Source organism: Prinia subflava, chromosome 18 (genome assembly GCF_021018805.1).
Source record: "Prinia subflava isolate CZ2003 ecotype Zambia chromosome 18, Cam_Psub_1.2, whole genome shotgun sequence".
In the NCBI taxonomy this organism is placed as follows: Eukaryota; Metazoa; Chordata; class Aves; order Passeriformes; family Cisticolidae; genus Prinia; species Prinia subflava.
The window spans coordinates 10,881,557-10,895,253 of NC_086264.1; the positions used below are offsets into that span (position 1 = coordinate 10,881,557).

A 13,697-nucleotide genomic window follows, 5' to 3' on the forward strand; every position below is an offset into this window, starting at 1 on the left:
CTATTTCCCTGTGCCTCCTAATGAGAGGTTAAGCTATAATGCTGCAGCCACAATGGTTCAGTTACAGGCAAAGCAAGGCCAGGACAGCAGCCACGCTACCACAGAATGCACAGCCCGTGCAAACAGAGTTTGCTTCATTGCACATGATGGACACAATCACAGAAAGGTTTGGGTTACAAGCAACCTCAAAGTTCATCTCCTCCCAAACCCCTGCCATGGGCAGGAACACCAAACTTTAGAGCAGGTGGCTCAAAGTCCCCTGCAATCTGAAAACTCCCAGGGATGAGACGTGCACAGATTTTCTGGGCAACCAATTCCAGCACCTCACCACTGTCACAGTAAGGAACATTTTCCTGATCTCTAATCTGCACCTGCTCACTGTCAGTGACTCATTACCCCTTGTTCTACCCCTCCATGCCCCAAGGGTCCCTCTCCAGCTCTCCTGCAGCACCTTCAGGTTCCTGTAAAACTCTCCCTGGGAACCTTTTCTTCAGGATAAACAGCCCCACGTTTCTCAACCTGTCTTTGTGAGAGAGGTGCTCCAGCCCTCTGACCATCTGTGTGGCCTCACTGCAGTCAGAGCCTCGGCAGAGCAGAGCAGGATCCCTTCCTTGGACCTGCTGCCCACCGGGCTCTGGGTGCAGCCAGGGTCTGCTTGGCTTCCTCTGTGTCTTCTCTCTGCCCTAAGGGTATTCCAATAAACAGGAAAAAATGCAATTCCTGCTACAGAGCTCAGCTTTCCCCTTACTTAGACGGGAAAAATTAAATATTTCATAACAAAAAAAAAAACACCAACCCAGCACCAGAAAATTGGCATAAAATATATTTCAAACCCACAAGTTTTGGATCCTACACTGTTCATACATAAAGTAAAGCCAGAGAAAGTTTGGAAAGTTTCTAAAATGTTGCATTTATAGACAAAGTGTTAGTCCCTGTAGAAAAACTAATGGGCTTCCAATATGTTCCTTTGGTAAATGGGTTAACTAAATTAGAATTTTGGGTTTGGCTTTTTTTTTTTTCCCCTATGTCATTGTTTTTAATTAAGTTGGTCCCTTGCCTGGGGCAGCCAGAGTTGTTTACCCACAATGGCCGTGAGATTCCCTGTGCTTGATGGTTTAATTATCTCCTCATTGCCTGCTAATTCTGTTAAAGTTTTTTTGATTCTTTTTTTTTTTTCCATGTGGCACAGCAGACAAGAAGAATCATCTGTCTTTTTCTCTGTTCAATCTCATGAATTTCCTTACGCTGTCCCCTCCTTCACTTACAATGACTTTTGAGCTGATGGATTAAGGCAGTGTCTATTTTCAAGATGGTATAAATGATTTCGTTTATTTTTTCAGTTACCTGACCCACTGCAGTCCATGACCTGTACGAACACCTGCTGCCTACAGACATTATAGGATCTGAATTTTGTTTGTTTGTTTGGTTGCATCACCTGTCAGATGCAGAAAATTCTACTGAGAGGAGCATGGCGAGTTCCATGCACGTCCCACCTCAGCACTGTCTGATCCTGTTAGCGGTCTGGCTGTGATGAGAACTAGGTCTGAAAGCCATGAATATCCTTCACTCTAGAATGGGAGCAACACTGGACAGAAATAGAACAAGCTGAAAGATAACCATCCATGAAGAAAAAGGAAAATCCAGTATTGCTGACAAGTGGGCGAGGCAGCTGTAGTATGACAGAGACTTGGCAAGTTTTTGACACTAACAAACATTCTCATTATGTTAAAAAAAAGCCAACTGTGTGCACATTTCATTAAAAAACAAAACTCAGATTGCTCAACAGTATGTAAGAACAGAATTTACTGTAGTCTAAAGAGGCAGCCAGCTCATCTCCTCATAGACAGAAATTCTCTAAACACAAACAAACTTTCAGGTAAGATGGAAAGCAGCCAAGCACACAAAGATTTATCTTCATTGTTAAAGACTCAGGAAAGCTGCAGCACTGAGGCTGCTTGTGGCATTCTCCTTCTCCCAGCTGACAGGCAAATTTCTGTCAGCCCCAATGTTTTTATGGCTTCCAGAGGTGCCCTGGTGTGCAGACACCAGCTCTCCTCCAGTTCCTCACTGCCATTCAGCAGAGGCACCTCTCACCTTCCTGCTCAGGATTCAAAATTCCAACCCCTCAGCCCAATGAGGGTTTCCAAGGTGAAGCCTACACTTCCTACCAAAACACCAGCACACCTGAGCTTCTCTCAGCATCTTGTCCCTCCTGCGCATTTCCAGAATTCACATATGAGAGGCCAAATTACCTCCAAGCTTCAACATTTCACTTTTAAGTTAAGGTTTTATTTATTTTAAGAAAACAAAAGCCAAAAGCCAAGATCTTCCAGAATGCTTCCTTGAGCTGCAGCAAAGCTACAGCACTGCAAATGGGGTCAGAATCTGCTCCCATCACTTAGGGGAGGTGTGACATTGCTGACTACACAACAAAGGCTCTTCTGAATTATTTACTACAGCAGAACTAACAAATCATCTGGGTGTAAAGCTGCAACACTGTTCCAAATACAGAAATGAAAAACTAGGGTCAAAACTGACAGGCTGGTATTGTTTTTTAAAATTGCTTAAAAATATATCTCCTTGCATTTCATAGTTCAATTGCCAAAAAAGTATTGCTACCTTAACCTTCAAACTTTAGTGGGAGACATCGCTCTTCCAGACCACAAAAATAGATTCTCAAAGCTGATGTTTTTCAGAGCTCAGCAAGCATCTGCCAAGAAAAATTCCCACATACATGGGCTAGATATTCATCAGTATTTTATTTAAAATAGGAAAAATGTTTTATGTTTTACAGTGTTTTGGCCCTATCCCCTATCTGGAACAGTTCATGATGATAAAGGTAGCTCTTCTTTTTCTAAAAAGGTAAAAAAAAAGCCCCCAAAAACAAAGAGAAGCCATAAACATCAGATGTTTCAGGTAAAATTCACAAGCATGTAATTATTTTAACATACCAAAAGTGATTGTTAAGGTAATTTCAGTGCACTGAAAATGAGTAATCATCATTTTTCTTTTGAAAAAGAGTGCAGCTTTTCTATATATTACTCTCCATATAAATCTTAATAAATATTCATAGATAACTCTAGGACACCTCATTAACAAGCTGTTCAACAAGTAGAGCAAGCGCTGAATTAGGTGTTTAAAATAATTGTTACAAATTTATCTTCTCAGAGTAACACGGAAACAATTGTAGCATGTTACCTAGTGAAATATCAGATTTATTTACTTATGGTAGCCAACAAATGCTGCCACCTGGAAGAAAGCTCCAAGGTTTGGTTATAATAAAGAATGAGTGGAGAACTCCAGGTGGGTTGGCTTCCTTTTGTCCCCACTGCTGAGATGAGAAGTGATTTTTTTCAGCACCTTTGGACATTGTTGGCTTTGCTTAAGCTGCTGTTCACCACTTTCCTTCCCAGATCAGCACCAGTAATTCCTTCACTTTTCACCCACGGGTTATAAAACACAGCCCAAACTGGACCACAGGGTTTAGTTTTCCTTATAATCACGGTTGGAGGTGAGATCTTTGGACATCAGATCAGACAGTTTATTTCTGGAATATTCTTTATACAGGCCTAAAATAAGCTACTGTTTAATCTTGCTTCAGTGTCTCTATTCCTTTCACCCTGTGACTCAGTCAGTGACTTTTCACATTCTGCTTCTGTCAGGATCTGCTCTGTCAGGTTCCCACACATCCTTAGATCCATCCCCAGCTGCAAATTGTAGGATAACTCCAATTAACATTATTGCGGGCATCCACAACCCTTCTTTTTTGATAAACTGGTGCTTAGCACTCTTTTACTTTTGTGCAAGATTACCAGAGTTTGCCATTCAATTAACACCAGTCAAAACAAACAAAACCAGCAGTGAATGCTGAACCAAAGCAATTCAGACTGAGACTTGTGGTATCTCAATTTACAGTAGGAGTTCAAGCTCAAGATTCAGAGCTGCCAAGGAGAATTTAGGCCAAGTTTCCTTTGCTGAAACTATGAGTGATAAAAGTTAAGGCTGAGCTTTGCAAAGACTGCATGAACATAGAGGGTCACTGCTTACAGTAGGACCCACACATAAATTCAGGAAGCACAGGTTTAACTTCACTACCTACATTTTCTGCTGGTAAATCTTTCACATTATCTTCCAAATACTGATATGACATATCAATGGTGCTGAACCTCTTCTTCTGTGAAAAGCACAATAGTGTGAACAAAGAGCAAGGAAGAGTTTCCTCACTAAGTACTCCTACTGCTTCACAGCACTTTTGTGTCTTCTGCTTCAAAGAAGTCATTATCAAAGTTGGGATTTTATAAAACATTCATTCTTCAAACATACTCAGCATGTCCTGACTTATACTTTATGTATGTACAGTCTTCTTTGTTTACCATCAGATTTATTACTGATCAGGTTTAGTGCAAGCTACTAAATCTATTTCCATGTATATTTTGACAGCCTAAATTCATTTAATAATCTCAGCATGTGGACAGCTTGGCTTTCTGCAGTACCCAGTTCCAAAGAAGCTATTGTGACCGGGCTTCTCACTTTTGTCAGAGAAAGAAAATCCAATTTATAAAAATGTAAAGCTTTCATGGTGTTACATCAAACTTTTTTCTCAATTCACTTGCAAATACACAACAAAGCAGTTCAGGAACTCTGCACACAACCTTTACAGGCTGGGTCCTCCCTCTTGCTTTTTATGCTTTAGTACGGAAATCTATTTCTAGGCTATCACATCTTGATGGCACAGAAACTGATAAAGGTTTCTGTAAATGTTTTTTTCTCCACTCTGATCAGAATTTTTGTATCATCAGACATTGCTGAAGGAAAACTTTGAAAGGACCCCAAACTTTACTAACAAAGGATGTACTCCCACTGTCACTTAAGCTCCTTTGCAATGCTTGAAGAACATGAAGAAGATACATTTGAGCTTTTTAAGACTCACACATCCTACCACTTTTAAGAAGACTTATATCCACAACAACTGGGGGTGGAGTGTGTGTGTATATATATATATATATATATAAAAGTTCACACACATACACATTCTCTCAGTGAAAGACAGTAAACTCCAGCAGTACATGTAATTTGACATCAGATTATGTACAAAAATATTCTTATTTTGAAAACAATATATGTGTAACAGACCATCCTAGATAAATTATAAATGGCTATAACGCTGGCACAAAATGTTAAAATGAAGTCTCGCCCATCATTATTTATCAGCTGACAGCTTCTGTCTTAGAGTTAAAAATACACATCTCACATAACTTTTTCAACAATGTGTGGTTTTCCTAACTAATAACTAACTACAAACACAAGCCAGCTAACCACAATAAAAGTGCAGACCTAATTTTCAGTGTACCGGGTATCTTACAGCAAGAGCCCAAACATATTCCCTGACTCAAACAAGGTAAAGTCAAGAAAAATTAAGACCATGAAAAATAAGTGACCTCATACCTAAGAGGAGATACACAGTCAAACCACTCTTATCTACAAAATGAGCCATAAACGGGGCAGCTTCTATTGGGTTCGTAAGGAATTCCAAATATTTTTAGGTTTCTTCATATTTTACACTGCCACCTAGTGTAGGCTGTATCGATACATTCCGAGCTCTTGACTATTGCCACCTGTGGTACCTAAAACCAAAACAGCTTCCATAAAAACAGCAGTCATCACTTTTGTTTCTCACCTGGAAACTATCAGTTCCTAAAGGAAAATGTTGATGCTGGCCAGCTCAAACAAAACAGCAAAACTTAAAGTAATCTGACACCAGGAAAGGCAAAAAAAATTCTTAGTTTAAAAATACATAATTTGTAGTTGTTGTAACTCTATGGCTAAGCCATTATCAAACGTGAATCATTTGTGAAAATGTTTAATGTAGATTCACTGAGTGAGAATTAATGCAAGTTAAGCATCTGTGCTTGTATAGAAACTACCGAGCAAACTGAACAATATTTCTCAATTGCAGGTCTAAACTGAGAACACTTACTTCAGTGGGTTTTTTTTGGTGTGGTTTTTTTTGTTTGTTTTTTTTTTTTAATTTTTTTTTTTTTTCCACCAGGTGTCTTTTCCTCATTTACATCCTTTGTCTTTATTGCAAGGTTCAACGGCAGGGCCACCATCTGATGATTCCTGTCACAGTGTGGAAAGCTCTGTGCAGGACTGCAGGGGAGTTTGCTTCTCAACCCACTTTAAACACAGAGGCAACACTGTGGAATTCTCATTTCCAGCTAACCCAGAGAGGCCATGCCCCATGGCCATTCCACAAAAACCACCCAAGTTCTGTGTCATGACAGGCTGTAATACAGCAATTCCAGATACAGCAGAGCTCTAGAGCTGCCTTTTGAAAGGGGGAAAAAAAAATACCCAGCCCACACTCTTACTTGGCTAAAGCAAAAAGGCACTTCTCAATTCCTAGATTATTAATTTGAAAAATTAAAGATCTTCTCATCAATTGAAAGCATATTTTTAAAACTATAAAAATAGCAGACTGACGTTACTCTGAACGTCAAATGCAGTATCTCCTACTCTGTGTACCAAACCCTGTTCTCATTTACAGAATGAAATGGAATAACCAATAAAAATATTATTCCAAAATTGCATTTCTATGTTTTACTGACAGCTGTGTTCTTTAGCCACTTACACAAACACAAAGCAAACAGAACCTGTTCCTGCTGCTACAGAAACACTGCACAACACCAGAGCTGAAGCATCCTGCTTAATGCTCCATTTGCACAAATGCCCAAGACACCAAGCCACATTTAACACTCGGATTTTACACCCATTTGCACTTTTCTGAGCCATTTTTATAACAGAAATATTCACCCTAGGTTTAGTGCATCTTATTAGAATTGCTATGATGCACTAAGATCACAATAACTAAATAAACAATACACAAACTTGAGGGTACATGAACAGTTGTCAAAATACAATAAAAGCTTATTCCCCACATGACTTTTTTCTTAATTGTCCATTACATATCCACTTCCCACAGTTATGTTAAAAACCAGGGTATTTCTAGTGCCTCATAGCAAGAGATTTCACTCTATTTGCCAAAATAGTGATTTTTGCAGCAAGAAACTCCCCTTGGCAAGAGTACAGATAACAATAAAGGAAATTGGTACAAAGCAAAGTGGTTTAGTTATTTATATATGTTAAGTTTAAGAGAAAGTTGTCCCCAGACTGACTTTACTGCCATACCCTGGATAAATTTTCACTGGGGTCACGGGGTGAAATTTCATAGAAACAAGATACAAAACAAAGCAAAAGGCATCCATCAAAAAAAGCACAGATGGATTTCATTTTTAATGCCATGACACCCAATAACAGAGCACAAACTCAGCCTGCCAAAGTGACCTTGATAAACAGCAGCACATTTAACACTTTGACACGGTATTATGTCAAGTAAGCACCTTTGGCTTGTGTATTTTCATTAAATAGAGCCTGGTTCAACATTAATAACAATCTAAAGGAACCTATGGGGCAATATAGGAAGAGGCTTTGTTTTCCAGACTAAGACAAAAAGGCTTTTAACATCCAAAAGCAATTTTAAACCTCCTGTGTAGAGACAGAGCTGAAGCAACTCTAAACAGAACCCTCCTGCCCTGTTGCTTTGGATTCTTTAGACCCTGGATCTAGAACACTTGAGAAGCAGAAATTTCATTTCTGCTACATTTCTTACATGTCACACAAACAACACTGACATAAACAATTCAAAACCCATTACTGAAACACATAAGCAAACTTTATCATTGAAAACTTGAAAAACCTACAGAACAAGCAGATACAGCTTGTTCTAGTCATGCTCTCTCAAGACAAATTAATAATCATCCCATGCACAGCATACAATGTCCACTTCACTTCTCAGTCTGTTATTTCAGTCTACCTTGCCAACAAGGTGCACAAGACTTGGAAGACAGACAACATCTCCTAACAGCAATTTTCATAGCAGGATGGATTGCTTAAATCTGATTTGTTCTTTGAGATTCTGTCCATATTTAGTTAATTTATGATGGCAGAAAAAAATCTTACCCAAAAAGATCTGCTACAGACCTGGCCAAATCAACTGAATCTCCCTTTTGCAGGTTATGGAGAAAATAGACTAGAGAATTCTACATCAGTAATTTATACTTTTTTTCCTTTTCTGGCAAGCAGTAAAAGCACAGCCCTCCAAACTGCAAGAAACTGAAATCCACAAACCTCAAGCCCTCTTTAGAATTGTCAGCATAGATTTTGTATGAAGACAAGCAAGTCCTTTTAGTTTAAATCCTGTATCACTGTGAAGACATCTCTGAGCTGAAGCCCAGCACCACACTCCAACCTCGTGCAATCCAACTGGCCTTTCTGAGAGTTTGCCTCAGGTTTTCTGTAACATATCAACTACCCAGGAGAGGAGAGCCTGAGAAGCTTGGAAAAAACAACTCAAAACACAGCAAGAGCACAATGAGCTGTGACTGCTGCTAGATAAAGAGATGGAGTGCTGCAGCAGCCCTCTTTTAGAGTGTAGAAACAAACTGAGCCACAAGACTCTTGTTTATCACAGCATGAAAAAGGCCCTGGTTTATTCCTCTTTACAGCTCAGCCATCCTGACTCCAACCATTCCCTGACTCTGCCTGCAGCAAGCTCCTGCTGGAGGTTTCCCTTGCAGGCTCTGACTGCTGCTTATTTCCTGCTGAACTCTGACTGCAGGGATTGGTTTGCAGACCCTGACTGCAGCTTTTACCCAGCCAGACTCTGACTGCAGGGATTGGTGTGCAGACTGTGACTGCAGCTTTTACCCAGCCAGACTGTGACTGCAGGGATTGGTGTGCAGACTGTGACTGCAGCTTTTACCCAGCCAGGCTGTGACTGCAGGGATTGGTTTGCAGACCCTGACTGCAGGGATTGGTGTGCAGACCCTGACTGCAGGGATTGGTGTGCAGACCCTGACTGCAGGGATTGGTGTGCAGACCCTGACTGCAGCTTTTACCCAGCCAGACTGTGACTGCAGGGATTGGTGTGCAGACCCTGACTGCAGCTTTTACCCAGCCAGACTGTAACTGCAGGGATTGGTTTGCAGACCCTGACTGCAGCTTTTACCCAGCCAGACTGTGACTGCAGGGATTGGTTTGCAGACCGTGGCTGCAGCTTTTACCCAGCCAGACTGTGACTACAGGTTCCAACAACAGGCAGACCCAGCCTCACCTCACAGCAGAGATTCTTTCTCCTCAGGCTCCTTCTTCGTCCTCTCCTGTTCATGATCCTCCTCCCTCACGAGCTCAGCCACTCCCTTTTATCACACCGATCTTTATTGGCTACAGCTGTGACTCATCAGGGGTGAGGGTGATTAGGTAATTAGCACAGCTGTAACTCATCAGGGGCCAGGGTGATTCGGTAATTAACACAGCTGTTACCTATCAGGGTAATTACCTGTGCTCCCTTCTCCTACGGTGGGGAACTCAGGACAAATTTGTAGTGGTTTGTGGTGAAATCAGGAAACGTGGGGAGGGCCCCTAAATCCAGGAAAAGCAGTAGACAAGACCCAAGGCCTGATGAGGCCAGGACTGCCAAATCATCCCAAATAATATTTCAGCTTTCCATCCAGCTCATGTTTAGACACTCAAAATGAGATTTACAAATAAATTTTAAAATCCACAGAAAAATATTTCATAGATTTTGAGTTATATCAGCCCAGATTACTTCAAACAAAGAATCCTATCTCAAAAGTATAATAAATAACATTCACCATTTATCAATAATAACAAAATGTTAGTATAATACAAGATATTTAATAAGCCAAACAAAACTAGCCCTTCCTAAAAAATTTCATCTGCCAGATTTGACATACAAGAAGGGTTATGAAAATATAAGTTACGTAGCTAACTGCCCAAGTATTTAAGCCTGCTGCCCCCAGTCATCAGAAGTTTTGAAGAAACTTTAGTGTTTGCAGTAAATGTCCACCTCTGGATTTGTCTTAGTAAACAATCTTACTTCCTCCTGTAAATCTGTTACATAAATTCAAAAAGTATTGTTTTCATATTTCTCTGCAGAAGTCATATGCTAAAAATACATATCCATAACAAGTTAATAATTCAGCATACCTATCAATCCCGCTAGTTTGCCTCCAAAAATTCAGGGTGAATTTAGGCCTAGGCCTATTCAAACAATTATTTCTCCTGCAGACTCTCTCCCAGCCTCCCTTCACTGCTGTCAGGCAGCAGCACTGTCCTCTACAGGCTGACTTCGATGCTCCAGGCACAGCTTCCACTCCTGTGGTTTTTATTGGGGTTTTGGGTTTGGGTTTTGTTTCTTTTTTTGCCTTCTTACAGTACAGTAGACTTCCAGGTACTAAGCAGAGTTTTAATCTTGCATTTTTGGTTCACAAAACCTTCACCTAATGCGAAATCCTTCAATCAGATCAGAAGATAAGGAGACTGTAGATCATAAAGGAGGCACCTGCATACACCTGCTCAGACTGATATACCTGAGGCTGAGGAAGAGAGAATTCTTTGATCAGAAAAAAAACTAAAGCAGCCTCACAGATAAGTCTCTCCAGAGAAAAAGAAACCAGAGGAAAAGAAGGATCAGCAGCACTTGCAAGGTTTCAGGAACCCATGGAGAACTGGAACCTGAAGCTTTAGTCAGTCTAAGAGAGCCAGTAAAAGAAAAGATGTATTTTAAAGAAGATTTAATCTTATCTTGAGTGCTGTAGAAACTGTCAGAAAGAGGAAGGGGGAAAAAAAAAAGGCAAAAATAAGGTTCTGAAGTAGTAACACTGCCACATGCTGCCTCTAATGCCATCAGGGCTGTAAAAATCTCACAGGACTAATTGCTGCTCATATTAACCTTGTGACTTGTATCCTAATTTTGGTGGAATTATCAATATGTGTGAAGTAAACAGCATTCAGTCCTGCATGGATAGATACAGTAATGAGGGCTTACGTACACAAACGCCATCCAACACACAGGTTCACAGAAAAAAAAATATCTGAGATACTGCAGGGCTTTAAAGCCAGCTCAAATTTAATCAAGTAAAATAAAGACAACATTGAAAATAATCAAGTGACTAGAAAACTGCCTTTTTAAAGACTGCTATCACACTTGCAAATACTTATCTGAACAGAAGTTTTGCTAGCAACCAATTATTTACATACTTTTTGTTCGATACAAACCAAGAAAGAGACATTCTCCCCATCGTTCTTGCTATGTAGGCATCATTTACATACAGAGAGTGCCTGTAAGCCAGTAAAGACTGAAAATATTCTCATCTTTGAGACTGAAAGTCAGATTTAAATGGCATACGTATGGCCTGATTTTAGTGTATCTATTTTAACACATCATTAATGGGTAAACAAACAAGTAAATTTCTTCTAGCAAGGAAGATAAGTGGAAACATAATTAGGCATCAGACGAAAACACAGCTACACACAGACTTAATCCTATTATTTCTATTTTGGATAAGGTACCAGGTTAATTTTAGGGACCAAGCTGGGAGTCCCAAGCTCTGCCATCTATGCTTCAAAATCTCTGTGTCATTTCAGGAAAAGAAAACAGAGCTCTACTCGACTGCAGATCACAGACTGAACATCACCCCCCACCCCTTTTCTGGCTGATACAATTTCAAGTTACAACTCTGCTCAACTTAATTATCTGTAATACCTTTCTTGTGGTTTCCATTACATCTCGGCAGACGCTGCTCTTTGCAAGATGGGGATGGGGATCCTGTAGCTCGATTACTCCACCAAATTAACCCTTAGCGTCACCCACAGAAGTCGCTGCCCTCACCCAAGTACCCCCAACTTTCGAACGTGAGAGGACACCCTTGCAGATCAAGGGGGACCCCCGGTACCCCTGCAGAAGGGCCCCGGCCGCAGCTGCACGGGGGCCCGGCAGCGCGGCCAAGGCGGCACCCAGGCTCCGCCGTCGGGAGAAACCAGGGGAGATCCCCGGCGCGTCCGAGCCGGAGCCTGCCCCGGCAGCCCGGGTCCCTCCGCACTCCCGGCGATCCCCGGAGGGCGGCGGCGGGCCGGGCAGGGGTCTCCGGGCCGGCAGGGCCACCTTCCTTCGCTCAGCGCCGGCCCTGAGGGGCGGGAGAGCGGCAGCCGCGCTCAGCGCGCCCCGGAGCAGCGCTGGCCCCGCGGCGGCCGCGGCTCCCGGCGGACGCGCCTCTCCCGCTGCCGGCGCTGCGCGCCCGCCGGCTGCAACCTTAAGAAACTTGATAAGGGAATACAAGGGAGGGACTTCGCCGGAACCGATTCTCGGCTTCTGATCTCTCCCGACGCGCCGGAGCCCGCGGGGAAAACAAGGAAACCAAACCCCGGCCAGCGGCAGGAGCCCCCGCACCCCTCCCGAGCGGCGGTACCTGTCCGGCGGCGGGGCGGCCGGCGCGGCACTTTCCCCCGGTGCGTGCGGGAGACTCTGGGCGGCGGGCGAGCTGCTATTTATAGTCCGGAGCCTCCAGCAGCGCGACGGACGGCGAGAGGAAATGAAGGGCTGCGCGCCTGAGCAGCCGGAGCCGAGCCCGCCCGCCGCCCCGCTCCCCGCCGCCGCCGCCGGGAGGGCGAGGTGCGGCCGGCTCTGGGCAGCGGCGCTCCCGCCCCCGGCGCCACCGTCGTGTGTCCCCTGGCAATGTCACCGCAAGCCGGCGGCGGCCCCGTGGGTGGCGAGGGGAGCTCCGGCCGCCTCTCCGGCAGCCCTGCGGCCAGCAGGCAGCGCGGCGCGGCTCGGCTCAGCCGCGCAGAGGTGACCCGCTACTGCTGCTGCTGGAGGAGGCGAGACCGACACGGGGCTGTGGGAGGGAGACGCCGGCGCTTGCCATTCACCTCCTGCCGCCCAGAGGGAGCCCGGCCTCCGCGGCCGCCTCTGCCGCTGCCGGGGGCTGGGAGGCGGCGGCGGGGCTGGCCCGGCCCGAGGGGACGGTCGCAGCAGGCTGGGGTCGCTCCCGGGGGACCCGGCGCCAGCTCGGCCCGGGCTGGAAAGCTCCACACCGGCACTGTGGCTCAGGGGAACGCGGCAGGAGCGGTGGGAAGCGCTTGTCTCTTTTCTGTCCCGGAGCTATAAACAGAATCTCCCCCGAAAGCAAACAAGCGGCTTCTCGGAGCCGCCGGGCCGGCTGCCTTGCAGCCTCGAAACTTGGGGAGTGGGCGATGAGGGATGCCTGGTGCTGTCAGGGAGCAGGGTGGGAGCGCTGCTCCTCGCCTCCGGCCGGGGCTGCCGCTCCAGAAAGTACTGAGGGCATCCACACATGATCCACGGCATCTGAAAACTGCATTTGTATGTATGGCAACACAGGAACTAAGACAAACCATTTCTCAAGCATTTTACTCAATGCATTTATAGTGATAATGATCTTCTTTTAATACAGGGGATTTTTTTCCTACTTCTTTTGTAGTTAGATAAATTCTGGTATTTGAAGCTTCAATCAATCCTTTTGAGACTGCTTGTACATTATTGCAGGACACCGTCTGGGATTTGAGCAGCATCACTCACTCCTACACCATCATTCTCCAAGCAACTGAAGTTAATACAGATTAGACAGCTACATTAGCCTACTCAATATCATTTGTTTCGGGGTTGGATTTAGCATTTCCTGTGTTGTAATAACTGCAGTCATCTACAAGGTACCAGCACAGAGCCTAACAATGATCTGTGCAAAGCAAGATAGATTCAGCTTGGAGAGCTTGAAGTTAAAACAGAGATACAAAGCTGAGAGCAGAGAACACAAAGATGG

At 43.8% G+C, this 13,697-nt stretch overlaps 1 protein-coding gene across 3 annotated transcripts in view; it reads right to left on the reverse strand.

The window, feature by feature from the left end:
• INPP4B (inositol polyphosphate-4-phosphatase type II B) overlaps positions 1-12,815 on the reverse strand; it is a 221,803-nt gene extending 208,988 nt beyond the window's left edge. For 2 of the 3 annotated variants that reach the window (XM_063415120.1, XM_063415119.1), the window contains exon 1: positions 12,330-12,802. The gene's annotated coding sequence lies outside the window, so the exon portion shown is untranslated. Of the gene's footprint in view, positions 1-12,329 lie in introns of all 3 variants that reach the window. The other variant, XM_063415121.1, reaches the window with a different exon arrangement.
• Between the last annotated feature and the right edge of the window lie 882 nt (positions 12,816-13,697).